This window comes from Tupaia chinensis, unplaced genomic scaffold, assembly GCF_000334495.1.
Source record: "Tupaia chinensis unplaced genomic scaffold, TupChi_1.0 Scaffold138683_1, whole genome shotgun sequence".
In the NCBI taxonomy this organism is placed as follows: domain Eukaryota; kingdom Metazoa; phylum Chordata; class Mammalia; order Scandentia; family Tupaiidae; genus Tupaia; species Tupaia belangeri.
In genome coordinates, this window is record NW_006198576.1 from 526,413 (window position 1) to 536,094 (window position 9,682).

Consider the following 9,682-nt stretch of genomic DNA (forward strand, 5'->3'; position numbering starts at 1 on the left):
CTTGGAGTAACAACAGTTCTATAGCACATCCAATTAAGCCTCATGCAGAAAACAGATGTGCAAATATAAATGCGTGTGTGGCATCCCATTTATTTTTACATAAAACAGGACCACAGTAAAACTGTGTAAGTGTAGGTTTGTGTCTGTGTATGTGCAGAAGTAATAATAGTAGCAGGTTTTCTTCAAAGAATCCACATATTTACTCAAAATGATACAAAAATGATGGCTTTATAATAAATGAATAAATATTAGTTATAATAAATGTAGTTGTTTTATGTAAAAATACATATTTTATCTAAAATTATGTTAAAATATAATACATTTTTTAAATGTACATATAATTTAATTTGTTTATATTTCACAATGCAGAAAGGAAAATTTATGAAAACAAAAAGACCCTTGCTATTCACTGGAAGAAAAAAATAAATTGGGAAGTAGTGTTTTTAAGTTCAATCAAAATAGAATCAAAACACATGACTAAAGGAAAGTAATTTAAAATACCAGTACAGCGACTAACATGCACTATTTGCTTTGCAACTTTTACTGTTCTAAGTTTGTCATGAATACTATTCAGTTTAATTTTCATAGCAATCCTATTTTAATTAAAATCAAAGCATTGATAGTGACTTGCCCATATCACACAGCTGCCCCTGGTGGACTCAGTACTCACGTCTGGCAGCTTGACTCTAGACCTGCATTCTTAAACACCACGCTTTCCAGACTCACTCGTGCTATAACTCTTGTGTGATTGGCCAGGGCTAACGCTACTCGTGTTCCTTTTGTGTATTTCACACAGAAGGTTTTTGTGACCTGCTTTCAAATATAAAAATCTCTCCACGTCATTATTGACTACTGCTGCAGGAATGTGTGATATAGCTACTCATTTTCTATCAATGATCAGTATATTTATTCAGTTTCACTAGCTCACTCAAAGAAACTAATTAGTATGATTAATGATTTAATGACTGACTGGAAAAAATAGAAACCTCAGTGGCTATATTGTACACGCTAATTTTAATGATGTTAATAATTTGTCTAGGTAATACAACCAAGATGCTATAACCTATGTATTAGATGTAGGATATGGTTTATCTTCTAGTTTTATGTATGAAATGCCTAAATGTTTTTGATCTGCCTTTAGTAATAGTAGTTATAGCGGTGTGTTAAAAAAAAACACCTAAGGCTCTGTGGGGGAAAAATTGGGATTAGAACCCAGTTTTGCCATTTACTAGGAAGTATTTATGAGGATAAATTTTAGACCTCATTCTTGTTGCCTGTAAAATGGGTCTAATAATATTTACCTTATAGGAATGTTATGTGAAGATTATATAAAATAATTTGTCCATTTTTCCAACAAGTATTTTTTGATTCCTATTCAATGCAAAGCTCTATCATATAGCAAAGAAAATAAAAAAAAATCATCCCAGAAATCATGAGGTTTATATGTTACTAAGGTAGAGAGCTAATAAACAAATGAACATTTAATATTACTTAAATATAGATAATGCATATAACACACATATCTCAGAGACTACCATATGGCAGATACAAAATATCACTAGTTCCAGATAATAATCATTATATTTTATTACACATGTAAAGCTAAAGAAGCAAATGTGATAATAACAAAATTAAATAAGAAAACAATCGATAGTACCCAGCTTCTGTCTAGCAAAGTACATAAAATAAGGCCATTCTAAGAAGAACCAAGATTCTTGGAAATTATATATTAAGTCAATTTTTCCTTTTTGTTTTATGAAGATAGAGCAGGGATTTCTAAACAGTTTGGTCTCCACTGCACTCGCATGCTATAGCATGTTTTGATCTGCTGACTCTACTTGAGAACAGTGTTGATGACATTGAAAAATCATTAATGAAGCTCTCCTCCCCAGGCCCTTCAGCAATTTGCATTTCATAAATGAAATCAGCAGCCTGGAAAAGTCAGTGCTGCATATGCAGTGGCAGGCTGTCTGCCTCAGCAACTCGGTGTGGGGATTTCTGGCTTCCATGTTTCTGTAATGCTTGTCTGTGGATCCCACAACGAACAGCTCCAGTGGCAGTGTTCATACAAACTAGATATCTTAGTATTATGCAATGCAAATCAGTGGTAAAAAATTAAACAGTAAAGACAGAGTGAAAAATAAAAGTTCCCCTTTCTGGAACTCTCTTGCCTCCAGGTTCTAGTTGTTGGCATTAACCACACTCCTTTAATTTCCTGAAACTTTTTAGTGCATCCTTTTGACTTGACTTTAAAAAGTGCCTATAATGTTGTTTTTATATGACCAGAAACAGGTTCTATTTATAAACCACATCCTTACTTGACTCAAAAATTCAAGACTTACCTATCTGCAGAGATACCACCTGAAAAATAAGAGAACTCAGTTTTTAATGACCAAGAAACCTACTAATTTCTCACATATCAATTCTTACTTCGCATATCCAAAGGTGAAATTCTAATTCCCTATAGGGAAAAAAAATACTTTGATTTATTATGCAATTTAAGCTTATGGGCATAATTTAAATATACCTAAATTCTTTACATACATCACATAATTTGACATCAATTTTACATTATTTTCTCCATTTAGCATTTATTAAATGGGGACTTGTGGCTTTAAGTAATATACGGTGTAAACTCTTTTCTTTGGGGGGGATTTGGTTTGTGCGTGTGTATGTTTGTTTTGTTTCTTTGCCATAGGGCACCTGCACTGGCCAGAGAGAGTACACACTCCAGGGAGGAAGGGAGAGAGAGAGATCACCTCCCTTCAGGGGCATGGCCACTTCACAATCCCTTCTCCTCTATTCTTCTCAGGATTTTGGGCATGCACACACCTGCCCCGTGTGCTTTTCAAGTCACTAGGAATGGAAAAGCACAGTGGACCATGTGGGGCCCATCCTTTTTAATGGTCATACCACCTGCTGGCCAAAGCTCATTTTTAAATCCATGATGTGGCCCAAAAGCCCACTTTTTACATTTCAAAAGCACTCATAATTTGTCCTTATGTCATCTTGTTGGTGTTTATTAAATACTAAAAGCCTGCAAATAGTCTATGCCCAGTAAACACCCCAAATACTAGGACAGTTTTTTCTGCTACTTGAAGGTGGAAAAGAGGCAATGTACCATAATCCTTCCATTAGTAAACCACGATTTGAAAGGGAAACTATAAAGCTTAGGCAAAATTGATTAAATGAAATGATGGACTAGTAACATAAAAATATAGTCAAATATCAATTGGTTAGGATAGTGCTGTAAATATTACATAGTTCAAAACTATGTATTAATTTTATTACTGATATTAAGTTAGAATGTAAAATTTCTGGGAAAAGAAGCATTTTTCTAAGCCAGTAATAATACCTATATTCCACCACTTACATTGCTATTCTCAAATTAAGTCAATTAATTTATTTTATTAAATGAATAATAAAATACGAATAAAATATCAAAAATTATATCACTTGAAATTATTAAATTAACCACCAGGTGGCGGTCCATGAATTGAGTGTATGGTAATCACATAGAAAATTGCCTAAACTGGTCAAATTAGGAAAAATTCTGTACTTTTTTCTGGGTAGTTTTTATTTATTTCATTAAGTGCAATTATTAGGGAACTTTTAAAAACCACAAAAGACTTGGGTTTTATTAAAGACAAGATACCGAGTTACTTGATTAGAATAAAACTTTTACCAAACTGGCTTTTAGAATACTTTTGCTTAAATTACATTATAATTTAACGAGGGATATGTGTTTAATTCATATTTATAAAGTATACATATATAATTGAAATGATAACAGACAAGAAAAATTTACAAAACCTACTTATGAATCCAATTAGTACAAATACTAATTATATTTCAAATGCTTAATTTTTACTTTTTTTTTTGTACGTGTGTATGTATGTGTTTTTACCTTAGAACCTGAAACTAAAAAAGATGAAAAACTGTCCAAAGCAGGTAAGGAAACTTCGTAAGATTTACATATAAAGAGTTCATTCTATTTTGCCTAAATAAGGCTGGTTTTATAATTAAGACTGGGCAAAGACTCCCAAGATATTGAAAAACTACTGGTATAACCCCCCCCCAAATATCTTAAAGGTAATAAGCAATACAATCAAATACATGCCCATATAAAAAGAGATCCCAAGCTTAATTTGGATTACATTCATCAAAATGCTGAAAATGGTAGCAAATATTTCTCTTTATCTATTGGACAATTAAACACTGTTTATAAAATGCTCAGGAGTAAATTTGAGCTTCAGAGGCTCTAGTCACAGTATGACAAATGCCTAAAATGTATCGTTATGACTTAATGAGTCTTAGGAGCTTACATTCAACACTGACTTCAAAAACAGTAGTTTCATATGGTTCAAACTCCTTTCTTTCTCAGTAATTATGTATGTGAATATACTTTGGAAAGGTAATCCATTGGTTTCTAGGCCATTAATTTGAAAATTGAAATGACTTTTTAAAAATAATTCTTTTACTTAACTTATTTATCTATTTAAATTTGACCAGAGATGGACAGAGTGAGAGAGAAAAAGAAGGAAAGTGGGAGAGCAAACCACCAGGTCCAGTAATCGAACTATATTCAGTCATGTGGGAGTTCATCACCCTTAACCACCATACCACCTGCTGCCCCCAAAATTGAAATGCTTTTAAAACAGATTTTATAAAATATTTTGCAAAGAGAAAATCAAGAGATTCGCTTGGCACTTGACATAGATGGTGAAAGTTGGAAAGAAGAAACATAGAATAGAAAAAAAGTGCAGAGAGAGAGAACAATAAATCTGAAGGAAAATTCCAATTAATTCTATTATTTCTAGGGATACCTCTATTCTAAACATTTTATATCAATGCAAAAAAGATTAATATATCTGTGTCTGTCTATGCAAAGGAAGGTTGTATCTGTATGTCTCTCTGTACAGTGAATAAGATATTGGTCATAAGATATTTGGATATACTTATTTGTACAAATTGGAACTATATTTAAGTAATTGGTGTAATTTTCTTATCTGTGTGTATGTTAAATATTAATCTGAAATGTTAATATAGCTTGTCTTAAAAATACCATTGAGACCAGCAGATTGAGTAATGGTTATGTCACTGGACACCCATGTAGTCAACAGAGGTTCAAGTCCTAGGCATACGTGCATGTGTGCCCAAAATTCCAAGAGGAGAATGGAGGAGTAGGGATTGGGTGTGGCCATGTGCCCTGCGGTGGTGATTTCTCGCTTTCTGTCTCTCTGCTTCTCCAGCAAGAACATGCACCCTATAGCAAAAATATCTCCCTTAAATAATAATAACAAAATACCATCAGTGTATCAAAATGAATATTTTAAGTCATTTTCTTATTTTTAGTGAATGACCATAACCATTTGAATTGACTTTATACAATCTTTATAAAATGTATGTATTCTCTGGAAGACAAATTTAAAAATGAGCAGTTTTATTTATATATTATATATTTTTTTTTGAGAGGTTTTTGCTATAGGGCACATGCACTTGCCAGAAAGACAGAGAGAGAGAGAAAGTGAGAAATCACCACCCCCAGGGGGATGGCCATGCTGCAATCCTTTCTCCTCCATTCTCCTCTCGGGATCTTGGACACACACACCCAAGCGCCCAGTGTGAGTTTAAGCCACCGGGTCTGGGACTCGAACCACAGTCAACTACATGGGATTTCAGCGATGTAGCCATTATACCATCTGCTTGTTCCAAAATGAGCACTTTTAAACTTTAAGAAAATGCATAATGTAGATAATATATTTAGTCTTTACAGCAAAAGTTATATTGAACTTTAATCTGCAAAGAAGGAAAAACTGCATATGAAATTTTTCTTACTGTTATCAGCACTCTTAGTGTCAGTAAAAGCTTACTCATAAGCTAAAAGTTGCATTCTGTGATATCTTCCAGTCAGCATAACATAATATTTTATGCTTTATTCTACTGTGGATATAAAATAGAGTAACATATGCACTATGAATATCCTATCATTAGTTTACACTAAATATTTATGCCTATTTTTATGTGATATTTACTTTGAACTTCTGGTAAAGAGAGAAAAATCAGCAATATTGGCATTTTTATTATAAATGCAATCAATCAACAACTTATTGATGACATATATTATGGTAGTATCACTGTCATATGTCCAGAATTATGACTGCTGACACAAAATTTACAAGCAAGTATTAGGATATTGTTTCCATCCTAAAGGTGTATAATCAAGGGTGTGGACATAAGCTATTGAAGGAAGACTGCAAGGTGATTATCAGTGAAGAGTGCTCTAGAAGGCTAGAGAAAGGTCCCATTACTACAGTCGGTAGTCAATGATAGCTTCATAGAAACAATGTATCTAAGCTGGAAGTTTAGGAATCTGTAAGAGCAGCTGGGATAAGAAAATTGTTAATAAGCATGATAAAAGCAGTGTTTACTAGGAGTGTGGCTTAAATTATTTAATGTTTCCAAGCTTCAATTTTCTTATCTAGTGAATGAAAGTCATCATATTCACTTAGCAGGGAAGCCATACAAAATAGTCAGGATGCTTGCCACTTGGTTCAGCTTCAATAAATGTTGCCTCTGTTTAGGAGCTAGCCCAGAAGCGGGGATGAGCACAGCATTTTGGGAGATGGTGAGGAGAGGACCAAGGACCAAAGGAAATTGCAGGACTCATATGATAAGCAGAAGATGACAAAGCTGCAGGAGCAGAATGAAGTCATGTGATGGTGGTCTTTGATATCTAGGAACGAGGGCTAAGCAAGCCAGAGTGAAACTTGATTTCTTTTTTTAATTTCTTTAATTTGCTTGAGGGTGCATGCGCCAGAGAGAGAGAGCAAGAGATGACGTGAAAATAACCCCCATGGGGAACCAGCAGTTAGCGTAATGGCTATGTCGCTGGATTCCCACGTAGTTGACAACGGTTCGTGTCCCGGACCCGGTGGCTTAAAACTCACGCCGGGCGCGTGTGCGTGCGTGCCCAAGATCCCAAGAGGAGAACGGAGGAGAAGGGATTGTGGCGTGACCATCCCCCCTGGGGGGGTGATTTCTCGCTTTCTGTCTCTATGTCTCTGTCTGTCTGGCGAGCGCACGCGCCCTACAGTGAAAATCTCTCAAACAATAAATAAATAAATACATAAATAAATAAATAAAAAATAACCCCCATGGAGCATGGTCATATTGCAATCCCTTTGCCTTCATTTCTACCTCCTTTTGGGATTTGGGCCATACACATGCACGTGGCATGTTTCTCTAGCTGCTGTGTCCAGACCTTGGTGGCCATGGGAGATCCAGCCACCCCAACCATCATGCCACTGACTGGCCCAGAAATTGAATTCTCAAGGACATGAGTAATAAGAATAAAATGGTATGGTTAGTCTTATATTTCAGGCTGAGTGAAATCCTATAAGAAGAACTTTGAATAAGGTATTTGAACCTAAAGCAGTTTGTAATAATCTAAGTATTATAAAATATGGGACGGAGAGAAAGCAATGACCTTGGAATATTTATATTAATTAATTTAATTTACTGTCAAATCATTTCTATCCATGACTTATGCTCAATGTGGAATTATTTTTTGACTTTTTAAGAATCACTTGACCTTGAAACCATTGAAAACTACTAATGGTATTTTGTCACATATTTCTTTAGGCATAAGAATACGTATGCTTTAAAAACACAGCCATTTTCTCTGTGCAGTGCTATAACCTCCTTTGTAATTGTCACGATCTTTCACAGATAAAAATAGATGGTGATGATATTAGCTATATATAACTACAAGATCTCAAAAATAAGAAGTTGGAGGGGGTGACTAAAAGTGGAAATTGCAATGGAACCCAAATGGGGTGGATGCTACTGGAACATCGACATAGAGCTGCTCTATGGACCATTAGATACTGGGAACGTTCTGTTTGAATCCTCAAACTGGGGCTTGTATCTCTGAGTTTAGAGGTTTAGTGGAGAAAATAGGTTATTCAAGAACAAATAAGCATGGCAAGAGGAATAAAAAGAATCAAGGACTACTTTGGAGAAGTTAAAGAACTGTGGGAGACAAGGAAATTATGTTACCAGGAAAATCGAGTCATACAATGAACCAGGCTCTCAAAGTGAAGGAAATTTCAGGAAAAAAAAAAATGGAAATATAAAGGCAGTCAGTATCAATGTTTCAGACAGATCAAGAGGCATAATGACTGAGAAAAGTCATTATATTTGACCCCAAAGACAGTCAGTCTATGGCTGTTGGGAGATCATTTTCAGTAGAGAGGTGGAAGGAGAAACCAATTTATAAGAATTAACAAGGAAATTTATCAATCATAAATGAAGGCTGAAGATAAACTACATGTTCGAGAGGTTTTTTTTTTGTTTTTTTGTTTTTTTGGTTTTTTTTTTTTGCTAAAAGGAGGTAACATATGATATCCCAGCTCATAGAATCAATGTAATATTATTTTTACTGGGCCAACCCCATGGCCTACTGGTTAAGGGAGCCAGATTCATGTGACCAACTACATGGTTCAAATTCTGGACCTAATGGCTTGAAAAACAATGCTGGGTACGTGTGGATGTGTGCCCAAAGTCCCAGCAGGACAGAAAATGGAAGGAAAAGAGATTGTAGTGTAACCACAACCCAAGGAGGGTTGTTTTCTTCCTCTCTCTATCTTTCTCTATTGAGCACATGCAATCTTTAGCAAACTTTGAAAAAAAAAAAGAAACACTCATATTGTTTTTATAATAGGATGGCTTATTCCAGAAAGAAGAACAAGAAAAACAGAGGGAGATAGGAGTCAGGAGAGAGTTCTCCCAGATATGAGAAATGCTGAACTACATACTGTAGGTGAAGGGAATTAGTTTAATCAAGAGGAAGAAAAATATTTCCTCTGACCTTTGAGGGAATAATGAAAGGATAGATTAAAGTAAAGCTGAACGTATGTGAGAACTCTATTGGTGTATGATCTCTCCTCTCCTGTGAAAAGAAGACTGATAATATGTTTGTTGCCAAATCAAGGGCACAGTTTACTTGTTTGATGCTATGGTGAGCCCCAGACGATATTTTCCAGTGCTTACTATGTCTTACTTCTCAGGATAAAATCATTTCTTTGGTAAAGCTAAATCATTAAATGTATAACTGATAAAAAATAAAGCAAAATTATAACAATGATTTATTTTATTTTTTAAATTTAATTATTTTTTAGAGAGAGTTTTTTGCTATAGGGTGTGTGCGCTCACTGGAGGAACAGAAAGACAGAGACAGAAAATGAGAAATCCCCCAAGGAGGGATGGGCATGCCACAATCCCTTCTCCTTAATTCTCTTCTTGGAATCTTGGGCACACACGCATATGCTCCCAACTTGAGTTTAAGGCACCTGGTGCAGGACTTGAACCATGGCTGACGGTGGGAGTTCAATGATGTAACCATTACACCATCTGCTGGTCCCACAATGATTATTATTTTTTTTGAGATCTGATCTTATTTATTTCTTTCTCATTAAAATCTTATTTTTGACTGGATTCAGACTTAGAAGTAGAAGCTCTCAGAGAGGACAGCCTGTGTCTCTTCACAATCTGTTCTTGGCGTTTTTCTTTAGACTCCTTCATTCTCTTGGCCAAAAGTTTAGCATATTCTGCTGCCTCTTCCTTATTTTTCTTAGTACGTTGTTTCTTTTTTTTTTTTTTTGAGAGGTTTTTCTTATAG